We start from the raw sequence: 21,016 nt of genomic DNA on the forward strand, positions 1-21,016 counted from the left end.
ATCCACGATCAATAGAAAAATGGAATATACAATTACTTCTCATGGATAAGAATAATAGAATCTTAGGCTTTTAGAACTGAGCATGACTAAACCTTAGTGATTATCTAATCATAGATTCATAGTTTGTTAGAGTTGGAGAGACCCTGGAAATCATCTAGACTAACACTTTTATTTTAGAAGAGAAATCTGAGAGTTGTAGTGTTGAAATAATATCCCCAAGAACAATAAGTTAATAGCAGAACTTTAGTTTTTTTAATGGAATAAATGCAATTTTTAGTATGGAAACAAAAAAATCATAAATTCTGGACACCTATGCAACAGCTTCTCCTATTAAAATAATTATTTTCACCCCAGGAAAGGGCCCTGTTATTGGCACCATTGCCCAAACGTTCATTCATGTGGTTTTTGAAGCTTTCCATTGCAGTTTAGAAAATTATATGAGGTATCTCTCAAAAAGATCAGGAGTCAGCGAGATATGTTTTTTGAGCTACTGTTTTGGAGTATGCTATTTCCTAATCTTGCAAGGATAACATATCTGTTTTCTTACTAAAAAGCTTATCTCTAAACTGATCTTTCCAGTCTCCAGGCACTGGAATCACCCAAATCAAACTCTGTAGATAAAAGAATAAATTTAGAGGTGGAAGTAACTTTAAAGGCCATGGAGATCAAACTTCTCATTTTATAGATGAGAAACTAAGGAGCAGAGAGTTTAAGTGGCATGCTCAGGGACATAGAGCCAGCAAGTATCAAAGTCAAGATTCGAATTCAGGACTTCCAGTCTTCCAAGTCTGCCACTCTTTTTACTCTACCACTTTTTTTTTTCTGGGTCAACTTCTAAGCAAAGGAAACAATAGTACCTAACTCAAAAAATTTTGTTTTGTTTTATTTTAATTTATTGTCTTAAATTGCTTCCTTCTTCCCCACCCCAAAACTGAAAAAGTAAGAAAACAAAAACCTATTAAAAATATGGATAGCCATAAAAAAAAATCCTGCATTAGCAGTGTCCAAAAACAAAAAAGAAAAAGAAAAACATGCTTCTGTCTGTAATTTGAATCCATTATGTGAAGAGTGACTTAAACTTTCTTTGTCAATCAGCAATTTTTAAGTTAATCAATCAAAAACTTAAGCACCCCTACTTAACACTTAGTAAGAATGTTTGTAAGTCACTTGCTAAAGTGGGTGACAACTCTAGAGTCCATGGCCCTGCCCCTGGGCAGTGCTAAGCAAATTGAAAGACTACAGTTGGTTCCTGTAAAGTGGTGGAAAGGATAGGAAGTGACTTGGAAAAAGTCCTGAAATTACTGTCCAACGGACTTTGGGCTTTGGCTTCACATTGAGCTGGGACTTTGGCTCTTCAACTGCTTCTTGGAGGACTGCTCCTGGATCTTCTCCTTTGGATTTTGGTGTTGGAGGACTTCCTCTTGGGTGTATGAGTATTTGGTCTTCCTTTCCTGGCTTCTGGAGAGATTCGTTCCAGAGAGGCCTTTCTTTCCTGGAGGAAGCTGCATTGGTAGAACCCTTTCCAAGGACACCATCTGACTTCTGGATGATAATTACTGGAAAATCCATGTGGGGATAAGGGACATGGTGAAACCCTGCTGGGACTGAGGCCCACACCAGAGCAGCACTTAGGGTGATAGGCTATATAATTCTCTACCTTCTTTCATTTTTCCACTTTTACTCTTTCTACTTCTTTGTAAATAAAACTACTAAAGGTCATTTTGACTTTAGTTATAATATCTTTAAATTGGTGATTACAGTATTACTATAGAATTCTCATATTAGTATAAAACCTAAATTTTAAATTCTTACAATTAGTTATCTGTTTGGTGGTAGATGGCATGTTCCATCATGAATCTTTAAAATTGGTCATTGTGTTGTTCATAGTTCTTAATCCTTTAAAAGTTAATTATCTTTACAATATTATTGTTATTTTTAAAATAATTTTTAAATTGTTATCTTGGTTTTACTGACTTAATTTTCATCAGTTCATGCAAATATTTCTAAATTCCCTCCCTAAACCATCCCCTTTATCATATCTTACAGAACAATAGTATTTCATGACATTCATAATTTTTTAGCCCTTCCTTAGTAGATAAATATATTTCTAATTCATTGTTACAACAAAAGTTGTAACAAGGTTTGCTATAAATAATTTTTGATGAGTCCTTTTCCTTTTAGACTTCTTTTGAGTATACACAGTATACACTAGCTGCCGAACTTTCAGTCTGTTTTAAAATGTTATATATTTCTGTAATTGGAATCCATGCCTTTAATAACTAAGGAGTGTATCTTTAGCATTTTAATAAGGTCTTATTTTTTATGCTATTGAATCTTTCCAGAGGTATTTGCAATCACATGTATTGTATTATAGCTATCTAAATGTTTTATCAATCTTTGGTATGTTGTCAATGTAAGGATGACAATCCTTTTGATAATATTCATCGACATAATTTTGTGTGTGTGTGTGTGTGTGTGTGTGTGTGTGTGTGTGTGTGTGTGTGTGTGTGTATGTATTTTTCACTCCAGAATAGCTTGGCCTGTAGTGAGCAGAGATTGTATCTTCAAGGACCCCAAAAAGGATCACTTTATTATATATTTAAAATATATATTTTTTAAATTAAAAAAAATAAATTATTTTTTAAAAATGGAATAGATTTGTGCTCTAGGGAACTTTTTTTAATTTTGGAAAAATTTTATTTAAATCGTTAATTTAGAATATTTTTCCATGGTTACATGATTCATGTTCTTTCCCTCCCCTCCTTCCACCCCATCCTGTAGAACTTTAATAACTCTTAAGCAGTTTTTTTCCTGTTACTAAATAGTTACTTTTCTCCTGGTATTTTCTATGAAGCTATTTCTAACATCCAATCTTGACTTTGGCTTGTTATGATCTGAAATTGAAATTCTGTTTTGTAGAACATAGTCAGGATTTTTAATCCAGCTAATGGCATATATTTCAGGAAAAAAACTACGTATTTAGAAATCACTAACATCTGGGGGACCAGAAGTACTTTTTACAGAAGATGGCATTTGATCTAAGATTAGAAAGAAGGCAGAGAAGACTAAGATGTGGGAGCAGAGGTTAGAGCATTCCAGGCAAAAGGAACAACTAGTGAAGTCATTGAGATTGGAGGTGGCATATCTTGTGTTAGGGATAGCAAGGTGGCCTTGATAGATAGTTGAATTAGATAGTAGAGTAGGTGAGGGGATGGTTAATTTTAAGAAGTTTGGCTATTATCTCCCAGACCTGTTCTTCCATAAACAGAATATCAGGGATATCAAGCTGGAAGAAATACTATGGGTCATCTCATACAGCACTGATAGTGAACTTTTTAGAGACAGAGTGCTAGGCCCTATATTGCCCCCCCCTTTTCCCCTCAGACTGAGTGCCATGCCCTTTCCACCTCCAAGTGCTGGACTGGGCCAACCATCCCCACCCCCCCACCCCGCTTCCAGTCCCCTACCCATATCCCACACAGGAGAGGGAGGAAATGTTCCCATTGGGCTGCTGGGTGAAAGGGTAGGTGATGTAAGGAATGTCCTCAGCAAGTGTAGAGATGGGGAAGGGAGTGGCATGAGGGCTCCTCTCCTCTCTAGCCCTTCTGGTTGTGAATTTCCCAACTTACCCCTGTGTTCTGCCATTGGACTGCTGGGCAGAGGGGCAGAGGATGTGAAAAAATGTCATCAGGCATGGTGGAGTGGGAGAGGGGAGGAGCTCTACCCAAATCCCTCTGCATTTCTAGTAATGAACTCTGGGGGTGGGGGATAGAGAGGGCTGTTGTGTGTGTGCCCACAGAGAGCCATCTGTGTTTTGGCACCTGTGCCATAGGTTCACCATCAGTATCATAGAGGCTTCTTATTTTTCAGATGAGGAAATTGACTACCCAAAAGGACAAATTACTTGTCCAGAGTTGCTCAGGGAAGACCCAATCTTCTTTCTCCAAATCCAAAGCTAAGAAAACAAAACAAGAAAAAACTTAAGACTGACTTGTCAACAACAACAAAATATGTCTGTCTTATCTAAACTGTTATGATGATATATGCCACTCCAACTTGTCCAGTTGATAATTTCAACAATTCAAAAGCAGATCTTTGCTCTTATTCTTTCTTATAGTCTTTACCAACATTTTTTGTGAGGAGAGGACTCAGAGATTTCCACAGAAGAGACAGAATAGGCATTAAATGATGGAAGCAATAGGTATTTACTTGGAATTTATAGCTCCTACCTTATGTTGAGAGATGGAGTATTTTTTGCTGCGATTATAAAGATAAAAACTAAACACTTCTTGCCCTCACATTCTATTAAGGAAGATAATGTACTCATACTAGTTTGTCAGTTTAATTTGGGATGAGGCAGGGACACTCAGAAGTATGAGTAGAGGCAGAAAAAGTAGGAAGAAGTCAGGGAACCATGAAAATACTGCATGAAGGTAAATGATGTGAGATGGGATGAAACTAGAAAGTTGAAGCTAGTTTTCGGAGAGGCTTGAATGTCAGGCTCAAGAACTTAAATTTGCTACTTGATATAAAATGAAACCATGGATAGTTTTTGAACACCAGAATTACAGGGTCCAAACCACACAAGAGGAAGATTACTGATGAATTGAAAGGTGGTCAATTAGTAATATAAAATATAAGCCAGAGACTTTCTATTTAAGAGTTTTATTAATTTTTTTTTGTTAAATAGTGCTGATAATCTCAAATGATCTTGTTGCCAGAATTTTGTTGTAGCTAGATGAATGTAAGCATTGTTGGGCTTGACTCCACCTATGAATATGTGTGACATTTACTTAAATTAGAGGATACCTAAACTTTCAAGTAATACTTCTCCCAGATCCCTTTTGTGTCTAGATAGCAGATTCTGCCAGAAAACTGCCTGTGCATTGTGGCATGTGTGTGAAACTTCATATAACTAAGGAATATTGGCATGATTTGTTGAAGTCATAGCAACCCCCTTGAACTGAAGATAGTCTCACAAAGAATTATTTTAACAAAATCTTGGATCAGTAAAAATGTGATGATAAAATTAGACAATCCTTTGCTTTTTCACTGTGTAAAAGTGATAAAGATTCCAACAGAGGTCTGTCAGGGAGATCAAGGAGATTAATCCTCCAATTCAGTAAATTTTGGCTTTGAAAATCAGTTTCCATATCCAATCTAGTATCCAAATGGGTAAATGAATCCATAGGAATAGAAATGATACTCAAGAACTTTGAAAAGTGTCAGAGTAAAACCTAGATGAAGAAGTTTGTAGTACAAAAAGTACTTGTTTTGGAATGAAAGGGCTTAGAAAATCAGATTGGCCAATATGACAGTATTATGCTATCAGAAATGATAAGCAAGATAATTTTAGAAAAAGTTGGGAAGATTTGCAGTAATGGATGTAGAGGGAAATAAACAGAACTGGGAGAACATTGTACACAGTGTTAGGGTCCGAATGGATGTCTACCCAAGGAGCACACGGAGACAATGCAATTCAGGTAAGTGGAAGTCTTTATTACTAGCTCACTAGGGGAGCTCAGCAAAAGAGTTCTACCTCACCAGAGTTAGGACCTTATATTTATACATCCCATTGTTCTGGGTTAGCTTGGTCAGGGTCTTAGGGGTTGCTCAACCAGGATGTTTGTCCCAGTATTAGGACATCCTATGGTCAGCAGCAGTTCTGCTGATGTTGCTTGTTTGTCTCAGTCTTGGAATGTCCTATGGTCAGCAGTTCTGCTGATATTGCAACTGGGTTGCATAGCTGTTGGATGTGCTTAGCAGATGTGCTGGGGGCCCCGTGCCCCCTTTCCCTTCACTTCATGTCCCACTTCTTTTCAGGGACCACCATGAGAAATCATTCTCATGGGGAGGGCCTCATCACATGGGAAATCCTCTAATGTAGGCAGGGGTAGATATTGCTGCCTGAGGACCATGAGCTGAACTGTATTAATGCGATCCTTCACAAACTGAACCAAGCGGTTAAGGATACAGGGCCCAAAGGTTAAGAGGAGAGAAGTATTAGGAGGGGGCCTACAAGTGTCAAGATCAAAGTAATGAGCCAGGAAGATGTCTGAAAAACTTGCTGGTACCACGTCTGAGATTTGGACAGAGCCAGATCGCGGGAACTTAGGCTCTTTTGAAGTTCTGCCAGGGACTCTTGTACTCTTCCAGTATGGTCTGTGTAGAAGCAACACTCCTCCCAAAGGGCAGCACAGAGACCACCCTTCTGGAGGAATAGAAGAGCTAGACCTCTCCATTTAAGATCTTTGAGTCTAAGGAGCCTTTAGTTACACAGGGGTCAAACCTGAGGACCCACACAACCATTTGGCGCCTTCGGGTGGGAGAAGGTATTACTGTTGCTAGGAGTCACGAGGATGTAAGGGAGCAGAAAGGGTTTTCCTGACAATAGTCTGCCTGAGTTTCTGGGGGTACAAAGCCCATGTCATCTCCTCTCTAAATATCTAAGGGAAAGGGGGCGATGGTCTCAGTCTTCTGTAGCTTCTTCCGAGCTGAGAATGGTTGTAGAGTTGTCCCTGCCTACTGTTAAGAGAGAGAGAGAGGTATTGACTATAGGCAATATCCAGGGTTTCAGGCTGGAATGGTTGCCAAGGTTACAAATGCAAGGTTCACATCTCCCACAGGGGAGTACCCAAAACTTGGAACAGGGAGGGAAAGGCTGCAGACACAGGGTCTTTAGGGGCGTGGCCTCAGTGAATGCCTGGGTCCTAGATAGGTGGGGACCTGCTTGGAGATCTGAAGGATGTCCAGTGACTGCTTCCCTTGATTGGCAGACAGGTCATACAGGTCACAAGAAGAGTCAGCCCTTAAGATAGAAGTGTAGAAACCAGCATCAAGGCAAAAACTAGAACACCAGATAGAAACAGAGAACATTAGTACAATAGTAATTGGCATTACGTGTTTGCATTTGGGTATCTTAGCCAACAGACTCCATCTTCAGAAAGCATCTTCTGACAGGAATAGATGCCTATAGGAAATCAGATTCCTGAGTTGTTTGCAGAGCTGGTATGTGATGTGAATATCCGTTTGCAAAGTACACATTAACTATAAACATCTATAAACACTTGAGTAACAATACTTTACAGATGTATTCCTTTACCCTAGATTCTGGGGAAAATTCAGGAGAGCTTTGAGCTATTCCAAGCTCAAGATCCAAACTTCAATTAAGGCTGCAAATACAAGCCATCAATGAATAAACTTCACCTACTTCTCAAAGTATGTTCCCTAACAATTTGAGAATTACCAATTATTAGGGTTGTTTGAGGAAATGGAAACTTTAATATCACAATTTGCATTATGTGCTGATCATGGGATATTGTTACCAAAGAAAATATTCTCTCAGGTCCCAAAGGACCCAATGAGTGGCTTCACATGCAGATAATTAATCAGCCTAGATGGTCAGAAAAGGTCCAATCCTAGATGAGCCAAGAACATGCCTCTGTAACCATTCCACGACATTCTCTGTCTTTAGTGTACTTTGTCACCATTAAATCCCAGAAGGCTTCTTTTGCTTTAAAAGACAAGTCTCACCCATTTCAGCTGAGAGAATTTCTGCTTATCAGCAGACCAGAAACAAATTTCCATACCCTCAAACAAGCTTTTCTGACCATTTTCCCTCCTTAAGGATTCCTTAAAGCCTGTGAGTCTACATTATAGCAATTATTCTTACATATTTTGGCAATAATTAATTTATCACAATTTAGTCATAAAACCTGAACTGGAATGTTGAATTCATTAGCTCTACAGTAAATACAGATCAGGGCTAGATCATATCCTGGCCTTAGGACATCTGTAGGAACTAAGACAAGATCAGTCAGGAATCTCTCTAAGGAATTTTCAGAGAAATTCCAGAATTATTTGTGATTTTCCAAAACTACATATATCAATTATAGAAATTATCCCTAAGTTAAAGATCCATTATGAGAACAAAACATCTATCTGTTCTCTTTTACCTTCTCTCTCTCTCTCTCTCTCTCTCTCTCTCTCTCTCTCTCTCTCTCTCTCTCTCTCTCTCTCTCTCTCTCTCTCTCTCTCTCTCTCTCTCTCTCTCTCTCTCTCTCTCTCTCCTTCCCCCCTTCAAAACCCTCTGCTTAAAAAGAAGAACACAACTTCCATTCTTCCTTCACAAATCTGCATACTCAAGCTTTATGGACTTTAGATCAAAGTCCCTCTTTCTTCATACCTTCCCACCTTCTCTGACTTGCTTAAGTCAAAGAAACATACTGTTGGTATCACTTCAATTGCTAATCAGTAACCCAAAAGAATTCTGATTTAAAGGATTACATTAGTTATAAATTTCAGTTCATAGTACAAATTAGTAAACTGAGGTAACAACTGAGTATTGAACAAAGTCTATGGTACAGGTTTACAATGAGCTTATGTTTATATCCAAACAATACTTCAACACATGTTTTAGCAGCACCTCCCATAAAATTCTGAGCAAGCATATTTCACATATATGCCATTTTTAACATCCTACCCACTCCTTGGCTACTGTTTGCCACAAATATCTTTCTATAGATCAAAAATGTAATCCAAATATCAACCAACATATCCCCAAAGTTCATGTGTGGTAACTTATCAATTATATATCACTCAACTCATTTTATCATTCTGGGAATGGAATGTTTGCATTAAGATTCCTCAACTCCAAACTTGAGCATCTTAAAACCTCCGAAATATACTCATCTTTAAGTTCTATCCCACAGTGGTAGTCAACTACGTGATGTTCCTATTTCAGTCCCTAAGTATCAGTGTGGAACAATTATAAACACTCTTTCTCCTTCCTGTGTGCAAGGAAGGGGTTAATAACTTCTGAGCAGTTTATCCTAAGACTGCTGGGTTTTATTACTTAACATTCTTGTCCCATCCTTCTTTAACCAGTGAGCATAATATAAAATGTTGAATGCATCAAACCCCTTTCATAATAGTTTACTCTCAATAGATTTCAGTTTGAACTCTACACTTCCAAATAACTTTAAGTCCTTTAGTAATCTCTCACTGTAACCAAACTGAAGTGCAAAGCATTTACCTGTACTCCTCTCAAACCTGTCTAAAGTAGAATAGAACCTTCAATTTAGTTTTCTTTTAACTCAAAACGTTGCTACATCCCTGATTAAATTCCATCAACATTATTCCAATTATATCTGTTTCATGCTAGAATTCATAGTATCAGTTAGTATCTCTATTCATTACTCTTATTGAAGTGGAGCACTTCATAAAACAAATCTAGACACCCAAAATTCAATTATTAACTTATATAGATAGGTTACAAGATATAAAGTTATTTCCTTTCACATACAGGTTCTTATTTGACAGTCAAACAAACCTTATCCCAAACATAGTTATGTGAGGTCAGTGATGAGTAGACAATCCTTAGGTTTGTCCTCAGGGGTTGGTTACTTTCACATGTACTTAATCACTTCTCCCTAGTTATCTACATGTTACCTGGCATTCCAGCTTGACCTCTTTGATATACCTGAAGTTCTTTTTGTTTCCTGACCTTCCTAATTCTCATCCTTAGGCTAATTAGAGTTCATTCTGCAGCTTGCATAAGCTGCTTGACCTCCTGAGGGTGAGGGGGCTGGGTCTGTTTCCTAAAAAATGTAGGAAGGAATAGATATGCTTTATCTACTTCAATTTAATTATCTTCTCTTATTGAGACTACTTCATTATTTCTTCTGGCTTCACCTCTTTACCATTATTTTAAGTACAGGAAAGACACTATATGGAATTGTATTTAATCCTCATGACAAGCCCTTCTTCATTTCAGGGCTGGTTAAATTTGTCTTGTTAAGCACATACAGTTTGTATATCATATACCCTTAACATATTTAGGTGGAAAACTTAATTCTCTTCATAATACAAATGCATACATATTTTGCATTCAGTCAGCATTACTAATTTCCAGCATTTGGTATCTAAATCCATGTTCATCTCTAGATTACAAATTCCTTCCTATACATTGTGCAAAATTTTTTTTGAAAACAATTCATATAACCTTAGTCAAAGACAATACCATTTAGAAATTCTCTTTTGCAAAATACCAAAATTCTTAACACTTACATTATTAAATCCCATGCACAGATTAACCACTTTCAAAAACTTCTCGTGTTACATGATTTCTATTTCTGACAGCACATACATTAAAATAACATCTGATTTGAAAAATCCCATGTTTAAATTCTAGAGTAAGTTCCTTTCAACAACATAACAACTTTTTCTGGATGACTTTTACATCTAAAGTAGCCAGTACAATTTCTGCCCATATAGAATAAACATTCCTCTCTGTGTCAGGCTGGTTATTAATCATATTTAGACAATTCTCAAATTCTCTGAAACCATTATGCATTGCAAGATCTAACAAAACAACCCTTTAACCATGAGTTTTTGTGCTCAATAAAATCTGGCTAACATTTCACATTTAACTGACAAACAGTAACCACAATACATTATATATATTTGTACCATATCAAAATCATTAGCAATCCTTCCAAGTTGAGAATTAATTTTAAATGAAAATTGCTAACTGTGGAGTAAGAATCTCTCTTTTCTGCTCTGAATTTATCTCTTTTGCTTCTTTGGGGGACCATCCAAAGGAAGAAAGAGGGAAAAACCATTGAACAGGTATTTGCTTTTGTCCTGTGCTGAGGATTTTTGATAGTGGAAAGTTCAAGCTTGTAACTCCTCCCTTTTTACATAGAGATGAGACTGTGACAAAGACAAAGATAAACAGTAACATATAATGCTGTGACAAGCATGCTTTGAGAGGAAAAAATAGGTGTTTTTAGGATCCATTCTTAAGAAAAAAATTTGCAGGGAGAAAATTCATTAAAACAGTTTCAGCATACTTGGGGAAGCTGTGATGAGCTAAGCCATCTCATTGGCTGAGCTGACTTTCTTGTTCCCTAGCTCTCTCTGAACTGATCTATCAAAAACTGACTCTTTTTTTTTACTGTGATCTCTAACAAAATACTCTTATAGTATCTGGACAAAGCTATATGCTCACAATTGGGTTGGAAGTGGGCTGTTCCTGAGGCTGGCTGGGTTTCTCAAGGAAGGAACTTTTAAATCCTCTCCTATTCAGATTCTCTCTCCTACTTGGAAGCTTGCTGTGGGAGCAGGCACAGCCCCTCCCCCATGACCTACCCCATTGAGATGCAATTGGGGGAAGTGAGGGAACAGCCACTACATTCCCCGCCTTACTGTCACTCCCAATTTATGGGCATGGGCTTTGAAGTCCATATAATGGCTCAGGACCATGTACAGGGGGACTGACTGATTCGGGCCCATTTCTGGTCAGAAAAGTGTTACACAAAGGATAGACAGACAAAAAGACAAACAAACAGACAAACAAAATATCCTTTTAAAATTTGGACTGGGTTTGGAGCCTGCTCAGGGCTCCGCCCTTCCTGGTGTCCTTCTAAAAAGACCCAGTGTTTTTTTACTTGCCCTGCACCCATAGTGTGTCCACTATGGGGTTTCCTGAAATCTGAATTCTGCCAGGGACTCTAACCCTGGTCTCCCCCTTACTCTTTGGGGAACAGAAGGACTCCAACCGTTTGAAGTTCCTAATTCTGCCAGGGACTCCTAATGTCTATCTCCAAGCCTTTGTATATAACTCCCTTCCCTCCCATCTTAATGGACTCGCTTCCTGACTTTCCCGACCTGGTCCTTCACAGGAAAAAGGTTCTCTGATAGTTGTCGGTTCTCACTCAGAAACAGGTGAGAAATCGGACTTTGGTCCAGGGGCTTGACATAGGATACCCTTCTATAATCTGGAAGGTACCATCCACTAAGCTATATGCCCTTCTGGAACCAGATATTCTCCCATGCACAATCATACAACCAAACACCCTGCACAGACACACCGCTCACCTCTCGAGAGTCGCCATGAAATCTGGGAGAGAACTTCCCTTGTCTCGGTGGTCCTCAGGGGGGTCACATCCATCCTTGACGAGCCCCCAAATGTTAGGGTCTGAATGGATGTCCACACAAGGAGCACATGGAGGCAATGCAATTCAGGCAAGGGGAAGTCTTTATTACTAGCATGCTAGGGGATCTCAGCAAAAGAATTCCACCTCACCAGAGTTAGGACCTTATATTTATACATCCCATTGTTCCGGGTTAGCTTGGTCAGAGTCTTAGGGGATGTTTGTCCCAGTCTTGGGACATCCTATAGTCAGCAGCAGTTCTGCTGATGTTGCTTGTTTGTCTCAGTCTTGGAATGTCCTATGGTCAGCAGTTCTGCTGATATTGCAACTGGGTTGCATAGCTGTTGGATGTGCTTAGCATATGAGCTGGGGGTCCCGTGCCCCCTTTCCCTTCCCTTCAGCAGTACCAACAATGTTGTACAATGAATATCTATGAAAACTTGGCCATTCTCAGCAATGCAATGATCTGGGACAGTCCTGAAAGATTTATGACAAGGCACACTCTCCACTTCCAGAGAAAGAACTGTGAGAGTCATCTTTCACAGGGTATTTATGATTTTATTTTAAAGTTTTGGTTATATGTAAGTGTGCTCTTACAATAATGACTAATATGGAAATGTATTTTGCATGACAATAAAATTTTAAAAATAGTGGGCTCAGGAAATTTATCATCAGTTAATATTTGCTATCTAATCTTCCACAAGTCAAGTTCACTTAAAACTTCATTTTCCTCATATATAAAATTTCTACCTATGTTTCAATGACCTCTGTAGTTTTCTCTATAACACTTTATGTTACCATAAAATATCCAGATGTGAATATTGATCACAAAATTAAATGGAAAATGAACCACAGATAATATAAATATATTCATTTCATGGCTATTCCAAATATATCTTAAGTCACATTTCTTGAGTGTTTTCACTAAGGAGAGATTTGTATATTCATATTTATTATCAAAATCTTGAAAAACATGAAAAATATATGCAAGAATGCAAAAGAACCATAGAGATTATCTAGTCCAAATCTCTCATTACATAGATGAAAAACTAAAGCCTGGAGAAGGTAAATGACTGGTCAAATATTATATAGTTTAAGGAATTGTAAATATATTAATAATGTTAACAATAATAAAGGTAGCTAGCACTTATATCATAGTTTAAAGCTTATAAAACACTTATGCTGTCTCATTTGAACTTCACAACAGTCCTGGGATCTAGTTTAATCAGTCACATTTTATTAAGTATCTTTTATGTACCAGGCTTTGTGCTAAGCCTTCAGAATAAAAAGAAAGGCAAAAGAGATCTCTCAAGGAACTCAGGGTTTTGGGAGATTATATATAAACAACTAAGTATTCAATGTAGAGGGGATCGATTTGGGGTTATTTTAGAATAAAGATCAGAAAAAGCTTCTTGTAGAAGATAGAACTTTAGCTCAGACTTGGAGGAAACCAGGGAAGCTAGTCAATAAACATGTATCTTTCAGTTGTTTCTGTTGTGTCTGACTCTTCATGACCCTATTTGGGGTTTTCTTAGCAAAGCTAATGTAGCGTAGTGGCTTTGTGCAGATGAGAAAGCTTGAGGCAAAGCAGGTTAAGTGACTTGCTCAGGGTTACACAGCTAGTATCTGAGACCAGATTTGAATTCAAGTCTTCCTGCCTTCCTTCCCAGCCCTCTATTCACTGTGCCATCTACTTGCCCAAACATGTATTACGTGCCTCCTTTATGCTAGATATTTTGCTAAAGTCTGCAGTTAGGAGGAAAGGGAAAAGCCAGTTTCTATCTTCAAGGAGCTCACACTCTAATGGAGAAGGCAACATATAAAAAAAACCTGAAAAGATTAAGAATTATTAAGGGAGAGATGGATATGATGAGGACAAGGTAAGATGGTTGCCTTGGGCACCCTCCTTAAGGGAGGATCCTAGAAGAGCTCTTTCAGTGTTCACATTCCAACTTCTCTAGTAAGAGGGGAAGGTGGGTGGTCAGGGGATACTGAGGAGGTATGAGTTTTAGAGTTGGTGTGATACTGAAAGATAAGTTTCTTAAGACCATGATGAGAGCCAAGAGATCATGAAGCGATGACTTTTAGAAGAGAGAACACACAGGCAAGGGGAATAGTCACTGAAAAGGCTTTCAGCTGGAAGATAAAATGTCTTGTCGGAGGATCAACAAGGAAGCCAGTGTTGCTGCAGATATCACATACTGAAGACTACATCTAGAGGAGTAAGGTGTAAGAAGCCTGGAAATATAGATGCTATTATTATCTTCATTTTACAAAGTCATATTCACATATTCTGATTCCAAGTCTAGCACTCTGTGTACTGTACGATTCAGTTGTCTTTTCTTTCATCATACTATTCTGCTTCTTCCCCTCCCCCCAGTTATTATATAATAAATCAGCATGTATTTTGTGTCTCCATGCTTGCACCTTCCCTCTGAGATTACTTCCAAATTACGATGAATATATCTTGTTTACATATAGTATAAATTTGTTTGCATGTTGTCTTCCTCTTAGACTGAATTCCTTCAATGCAAGAACTTTCTTGCTTTCCTTTGTATCCCCAGAATTTAACATAGTTCCTGGCTATACAGTAAGCTCACTAAGCCTTAATAAATGTTTGTTTACTTAACTGTGAATACTTAGTAGGAGCTATGCTAGTCAGGTGAGAACAGTGAAAACTTTGGGGAAAATAAATTCTTCCAGGATGTAGCTGGATAAAACAAGAAGGTGTAATAGAAGCTATTACAAGACTATATAAGGTAATAAGATCCAGGACACAGGAAGCTGGCTAGGGCAAAGGCTGGGTTTTGCACTCCTTCCCTCCACACCACTTCCTGTGTCTCTCAGCTGACTCAAATGGCTTTCCTCTGAATGGTAACATTTAAGAGGGTTTCAATGACTGGTCTCACAATCTAGCTCTTTACTAAAAGAGGTTTTGTTCTTATAGTAAAGGAAATGGAGAAGGTGAGAGGCGAATAAGGTTTCTCTTAGGGTTTCCTGTTGATTGAAAGATTCTCCCAAGGTGTTAAGTTCAGGAAACAGGGTTAATTTTCTATGGGGAGATAAAGATAAGGAAACTAACAGGGTTCTGCAGAGCTAAGCTCCCAATCTTCCTAGTAGTCAATTAATAGATAATCAGGAATCCAGAGCAAGTCTGTCTGCCAGCCTCTTCCCAACAGACTCAAGAGAAAAAGTACCTCAGTTCCAGCTGCTGGCTTCTTAACTGCCTCTTGACTAGATTCTCCTTGGAATGTTCTCTTCCTCTGGTTTATTGACAGTTCATTCAACATTCTATCTCTTTCTTTTTCTTGCAAAAGCCACGTTGTGTGGTAATCTTTTCTTTACAATGGTTTACAAGAAATAAAAGTAATATGATATTTCTTTAATCACATGAATTGGTTTTGAATTTGACCTGACCACTTAGTAGCAAATCCTTTGCCTTAGCCCAAATCTAGGCTTTGGTTCCCCACATGTAAAATAGTTATACTTTCATTATGTATTTCACAATGTTGTTGAGGCACAGGAGAGAGAGAGAGAGAGAAAGAGAGAGAGAGAGAGAGAGAGAGAGAGAGAGAGAGAGAGAGAGAGAGAGAGAGAGAGAGAGAGAGAGCATAAGTTAAGCACTTTATTACTAAAACTCTTTATAGGTATTAGTATTTATCCTTATGGGTTGTGTTGCCCTTCCTAAAAATTTCATTACTATAGTCAGCCTTCTGCAAATGCTTTCTCTTCATAGCTGTTGTGTTCCTTGAAAAGCAGAGAGGCATTTTCCCAGATTCAACAGAAGTCATGTAGCTTGGCACCACCTGACCCAGAGTTTAATCTTCTAGAAAGGCCTTTTAGAACCCAGAGTTCACAACCAGAGCATTGTACACAGTGTTAGCAATATTTTTTGATGAACAACTGTGAATGAACTTTTTCAGCAATTAAATGATCCAACACAATTCTAAAGACTCATGATGAAAAATTTCATCTGCCATTCCAGAAAGAATTCATGGAATTTGAAACATACTATATTTCTCTTTCTCCTACTTCTCTTCATTCTTCCTCTTCCACAAAATGACTCACATGGAAAAATGTTTTACATGATTGCATATGTAAAATTGATATCAGATTGCTTACCATCTCTGTAAGGGAGGTGGGATGGAAGGAATGAAGAAGAAAAGATGAAAGGAGGCACAGAATTTGGAAATAAATATTTTTTTAAATGAATGTAAAAAATTTGTTTTTCCATGTAACTGGGGAAAAATAAAATATTATTTCTTTAAAAAAGGTTAAAAAATAAAAAAAGAAGATTAAAAAAAGAACCTGAAGTCATCTCTACATAATGATGAGAAATCAGAGGTTTTATAAGGATTTTTTTTAACAATATTATTAGAGATGTAATAGAATTTTAAAGCATGCCCCTTTAGTTTCTGGTACCTTACCCTCTAAGATTACCTGGTTTCTTCTATAAATTTATTGTGAATATATTTGTATGTAACATTACTTACATATGATATTTATTTTAAAGAATGATATAGTATATAGCAATGTATATATTTATTAGTACAGTAATTTATATATATGTATATAATGTGTCTATAGTACACAATAATTTATATATGTGTTAAAGGAATTTTCTTAGTCTCTCCTTCTGTCTCCTTAAGAGGCAAGAGAGCAGAACTTCTAAGTAAAGCAGAACTGACAGGTGTCAGTGAGCCAGAGCTGAAGATTCTTTTACCAGGGAGACCAGGAGAGAGGTAAGGAAGGAAAGCTGACAGGGGCTTTTGCCTCTGGATCTCAAGAGAGCAGGAAGTCTGTCTCTGAGGCAAGAAGCTAATGGCAGTTGGTTGACAATTGGGTGGTAAAAAAAAACTAATTAAAGGATTAATGTCTGATTATTTAGGAAGATAGGTAGTTAGTGAACTAATTTTAGACAGTGTAGGTTAGAAGAGCCCTCAGAAGCCAGAGGTAGGTTATTAGAAATTTTAGATAGTATTAGGAATTTAGGTATAGCTATAGGCTATTAGAATAATCTCTTTCCTCCTTTTATATTTTCTATCTGTACTTCTCCAATTAAACTGTTTTATTCAACTGCTCTCCTCACTTTTGTTGAACTCCTACTTTTAACCCTTACACATGTATGTAATATATATGTTATTTTGTACATGATAACATAATAGCTAGCATTTATGTAGCTTTCAGAGGCGCAAAATCCTTTCCCTGTATTATCGTATTTGGTACAAATTGTTTCCTCTGTTAGAATATTAGCTCATTGAGGGTGAGTACTGTTTCACTTTTGTCATTGTATTCTTAGCCAAGTCCTTGTCATGTAATAGATACGTTATAAATGCTTATTGATTGATTGGTTGATCTTTGACAAAGAAAAGTTATATGAGAAATATGAGTGGCCATTACCAACAAACAATATTCACCAGAATCCAGGCAAAAGAAGGTATGAAGTAATGGTTTCATTCTGAGATAGAAACTGATCCTTGCCATTTCGACTTAGAAAATCACAAATTGACATTATGTTGCATTGTGTTGTGATTTCATTAAATATTTTAAAATTATATCTCAATCTGGATCAGCCAAATCTTGAATTTGTTATCTCTAGCATAAAGGATATGATTAACAAGTCAAGTCATGTCAAGTTAACAAGCTTTAATTAAGCACCTACTCTGTACCAGGCACCATGCTAACTCCTGGGTAATGTGAATAATTAATATTGAATTGGCATATATTTTGTGAAATAATTTTCCCTTATAACTCTCCCCCTCAACAATCTGATTCTAATGTCAGGCTGAAAAAGTTTCTTCTCTAAGCTACTGTACTAGATTGGCTATTCCCTTCGTTTGTTTAGATTTGAAAAGCATAAACTTAAAAGCATAATAGGGTAAAGGACAGGGCCAAAGCAGTTAAGGACAAGGCCAAAGCTGCCACAATTCAGAGATTAGATGAACCTAGCAAGCTTTAGATACTAGGTTGGGAAATATGGTAGCCCAGTCACAGTGGCCTGGAGGAAAGGGATATGTTGGAATCCTCCTGAGATCCACCTCTTCCTGTGATGGAGTAATGGAGGAGGAGCTGGGGTCTCTTAGTCTACCTCCTCAGTGACTGTTTACCAATTAGATATCTCTTGCAATGTCTAGAGGAGGGATTTAGTGGTAAGATCACAAGGGGTATATATTAGCCTCCGCAAAGGGAGTTTTCAGTGTCTCTTTTTGGTGTACTCTCTTTTGGTCACATGGGCTCTCTATTGTCCTACTTGTGCTCCTTGGCATCTGTTCAGATTTTGGAGTGAGTCCACTAGCTAGTTTAGATTGTCTCGAAGAGTTGATTAATAAATTAACTTAAAATTAAGAAATTCTGCCTCTTGAAAATTTCAGTCATTAACAGTGTACAAAGAAATATACCCCTTCTTCCCCAATCAAAACCCAGGCCCTGCTTTTCAGGAGTTCACAGTTTGATAGGGGAGACATGCAAAAAATCCACAAAACTATATAAAAACCACACACACACACACACACACACACACACACACATATGCATACAAACACTCATATACATACACATAATAAATTAGAGATAATCTCTGATAGAAAATGCTAAGATTAAGGACTGGGAGCTATGGACCTGAAAAAGATAAATCATTTGCTTGGCAAAAGTGAATGATAACTGATAGATAAATCATATGCTTCAGGACTACCTATATAATAACAAGCCCCCAACATATTTGATGGATCTCATAGGAAGAATTTACTAGAAGATATAGACAAGAGTCACAAGGAATAAAGGAAACCAGAAGCACTTCCACTTCTCTACAATAAGAGAATATGGAAAGATTGATATACACACCCACACACAATTCACTTCAGTGAGATTATAGATATTTGGATTATTTGTCATTAGGAGGAGAAATTATCAAATATATATTGGATGCCTCTTACAGAATGTATATGTAGGGCACCTCTATACTTGTCTTAAGGGATTCACAGATGAATAAGATATTCACATCTCACTGAGGATTTGGAGTAAGGTATGGATGAAAACAAGTAGAATACAAAATTGAATAAGGTAGCTGCATAAGAGAGGCATAAGAAATAAAAGAAGGGAGAAATAATTTTTTCAGTAATGGAGTTAGAAATAGAGGTGTGAACATGTCTTTATATAGTTTTGGTTTTATGTTGTTTATAGTGGATTTTTAACTTTATTATGTTTCCTTATATATGAAAATGATTACCAGATTAAGTAAGTGAACAATTTCTCAAGTGTTCTAATTCATCATGGGAGACATTTCATGACTTTGTAGGAAGCATACTTTCTCTCAGATTTGCTGTGCATACTTTAAGCCCATCACAGCTACTTTGGGTGAGAAAGTAACAATGATAGAAGGAAAAATAATGGCACACTCCTTATAATTTTTTAGGACCTGAGAATCCTTGAGTTCTATTTGCTATGCTTGTATAAGAGAGATTTAATGAATCCTGCACTGGGTGTAATATATATAATATATAATATAATTTAAGTCATCAAGCATAAGCTTGTCAAGAGTGCTCTCTAGAAGGGATACTAATAAACCTAATGTAACCAAGTCAAGAAGCATTTATTAAACTCTTTGTGTGAGGGACTGTACTAAGCACTGGGAATTCAAATAGAAGCAGAAAGACATCTTCTGCCCTCAAGGAGCTTACATTCTAATGGGAAAAGACAACCACTGAAGGAAGCTGAAAAGTGAGAGTAATGGGGAGAAGGAGAAAGGTAGAGAGAAGTCAGCAGTAGGGGTAGAGTTGAGAAGTCTAGAGGAGTGGATTTTGGAGAATAATGAAGACATGGTACTTTCCTTAAAATGAAATTTATAGGAGGAAACAGCGTATGAGAAGAAGGGGCCACAGGGACAAAGGGTACTTTGAGTATGGAAACTACAGTGAGGTAGAAGCTCCAAGATAAGAAGGCTTCTGGAACATGGGAGAGAAAGTTCTCTTTAGTCAGGAATGAGTGGAGCCTTCATAGATATGAAAATACTGGATGGTTTGTTGGATTAGATTAAATCTGAGATCCCTTTGAAATCTTAGTCTCTAATACTATACTTTGCATTTCAAAACTATAAGATTTCATCTGAACTAGGGGAGAAACAAAAACAGATTTTTGTTATCACTTAAAGAAAGATTTTTTAATAACTTGATGGAATGCTTATTGAATTTGCCCTCAATTAGAAGTTAAATGGAATAGCTCATACCTTGGGTGGTAGAGCCTGAATGCAAACAAAACAATGCCTTTTGCAAAAAAATTTAGTCAATTTAGAGCATTATTCCTTGGTTACAAGAATCAAAACAATGCCGTTTTAATTGACCAAGATTTAGAAGGTTCAAATGTAAAGCCTTATATTTGGATGAAAAAATTCAACTTCACAAGTACATGAGGGGAGAGGCACAGCTAGACAGTTTTCCTGAAAAATCTCTGGGGGTATTGGTAGACAGCCACCTCAGTATAAGCCAGAAATGTGAAAAGGCAGGCAGAAAAGCTTAAAAGATTTTAGGTTGCTGTAGGAGAGTCACAGTGTCCTGTATAGGGATTGGATCATCTTACTGTCTTCTTTGATCTGATCAAACCAATGTGGAGTATTATTTTCAGTTCTGCATGTCACAGGATGGGAAAGATATTGATAAAATGAGTGGATTTAGAGGAGGGCTACAGGAAGTATAAGGTCTTAAAATAATACTTTTGTGTGAGTCTGTTGACTTCATTGGTGAAGGTTAGCTTGGAGGAGAAACAAATTGGAAGGGGTCAGTGGTCTAACAGCTTTTTTCAAGGTTCTGAAGAGACTATATGTGAAAGACGTTTAACTTCTGTTTGGCTCCCAAAAGCAGGACTAGAAATAACAAAAAGAAGTTTCAAAGAGGAATATTGAGTTTGATGTCAGGAGGATTGATATCCTAAGAGTTACAACTATTTAAAAGGGGGGGAAGTAGTTGAGGTAGGAATTAGTAGTTCCTTATCATTGAAGATCTTCATGGAAAGGTTTAAGGACCACTTCTTGGTTATGTTGTATTCTTTAGGTGAGATGAGACTCCACCTAATTTTAAGACATATAAAAA

At 37.3% G+C, this 21,016-nt stretch overlaps 1 protein-coding gene and 1 long non-coding RNA gene across 4 annotated transcripts in view; one reads left to right on the forward strand and one right to left on the reverse strand.

Annotated features, from left to right (window-relative positions):
- The window catches only part of TRAPPC9 (trafficking protein particle complex subunit 9), a 1,102,825-nt gene that overhangs the window by 398,896 nt on the left and 682,913 nt on the right, over positions 1-21,016 (forward strand). The window lies entirely within an intron of this gene.
- LOC103105580 (uncharacterized) lies at positions 5,479-12,919 on the reverse strand. The gene is made up of 2 exons (XR_008917180.1): positions 11,881-12,919; positions 5,479-6,847 (listed from the first exon to the last, which is right to left on the reverse strand). It is a non-coding gene; the product is annotated as an uncharacterized LOC103105580 (long non-coding RNA).

This window comes from Monodelphis domestica, chromosome 3 (genome assembly GCF_027887165.1).
Source record: "Monodelphis domestica isolate mMonDom1 chromosome 3, mMonDom1.pri, whole genome shotgun sequence".
Taxonomy (NCBI): domain Eukaryota; kingdom Metazoa; phylum Chordata; class Mammalia; order Didelphimorphia; family Didelphidae; genus Monodelphis; species Monodelphis domestica.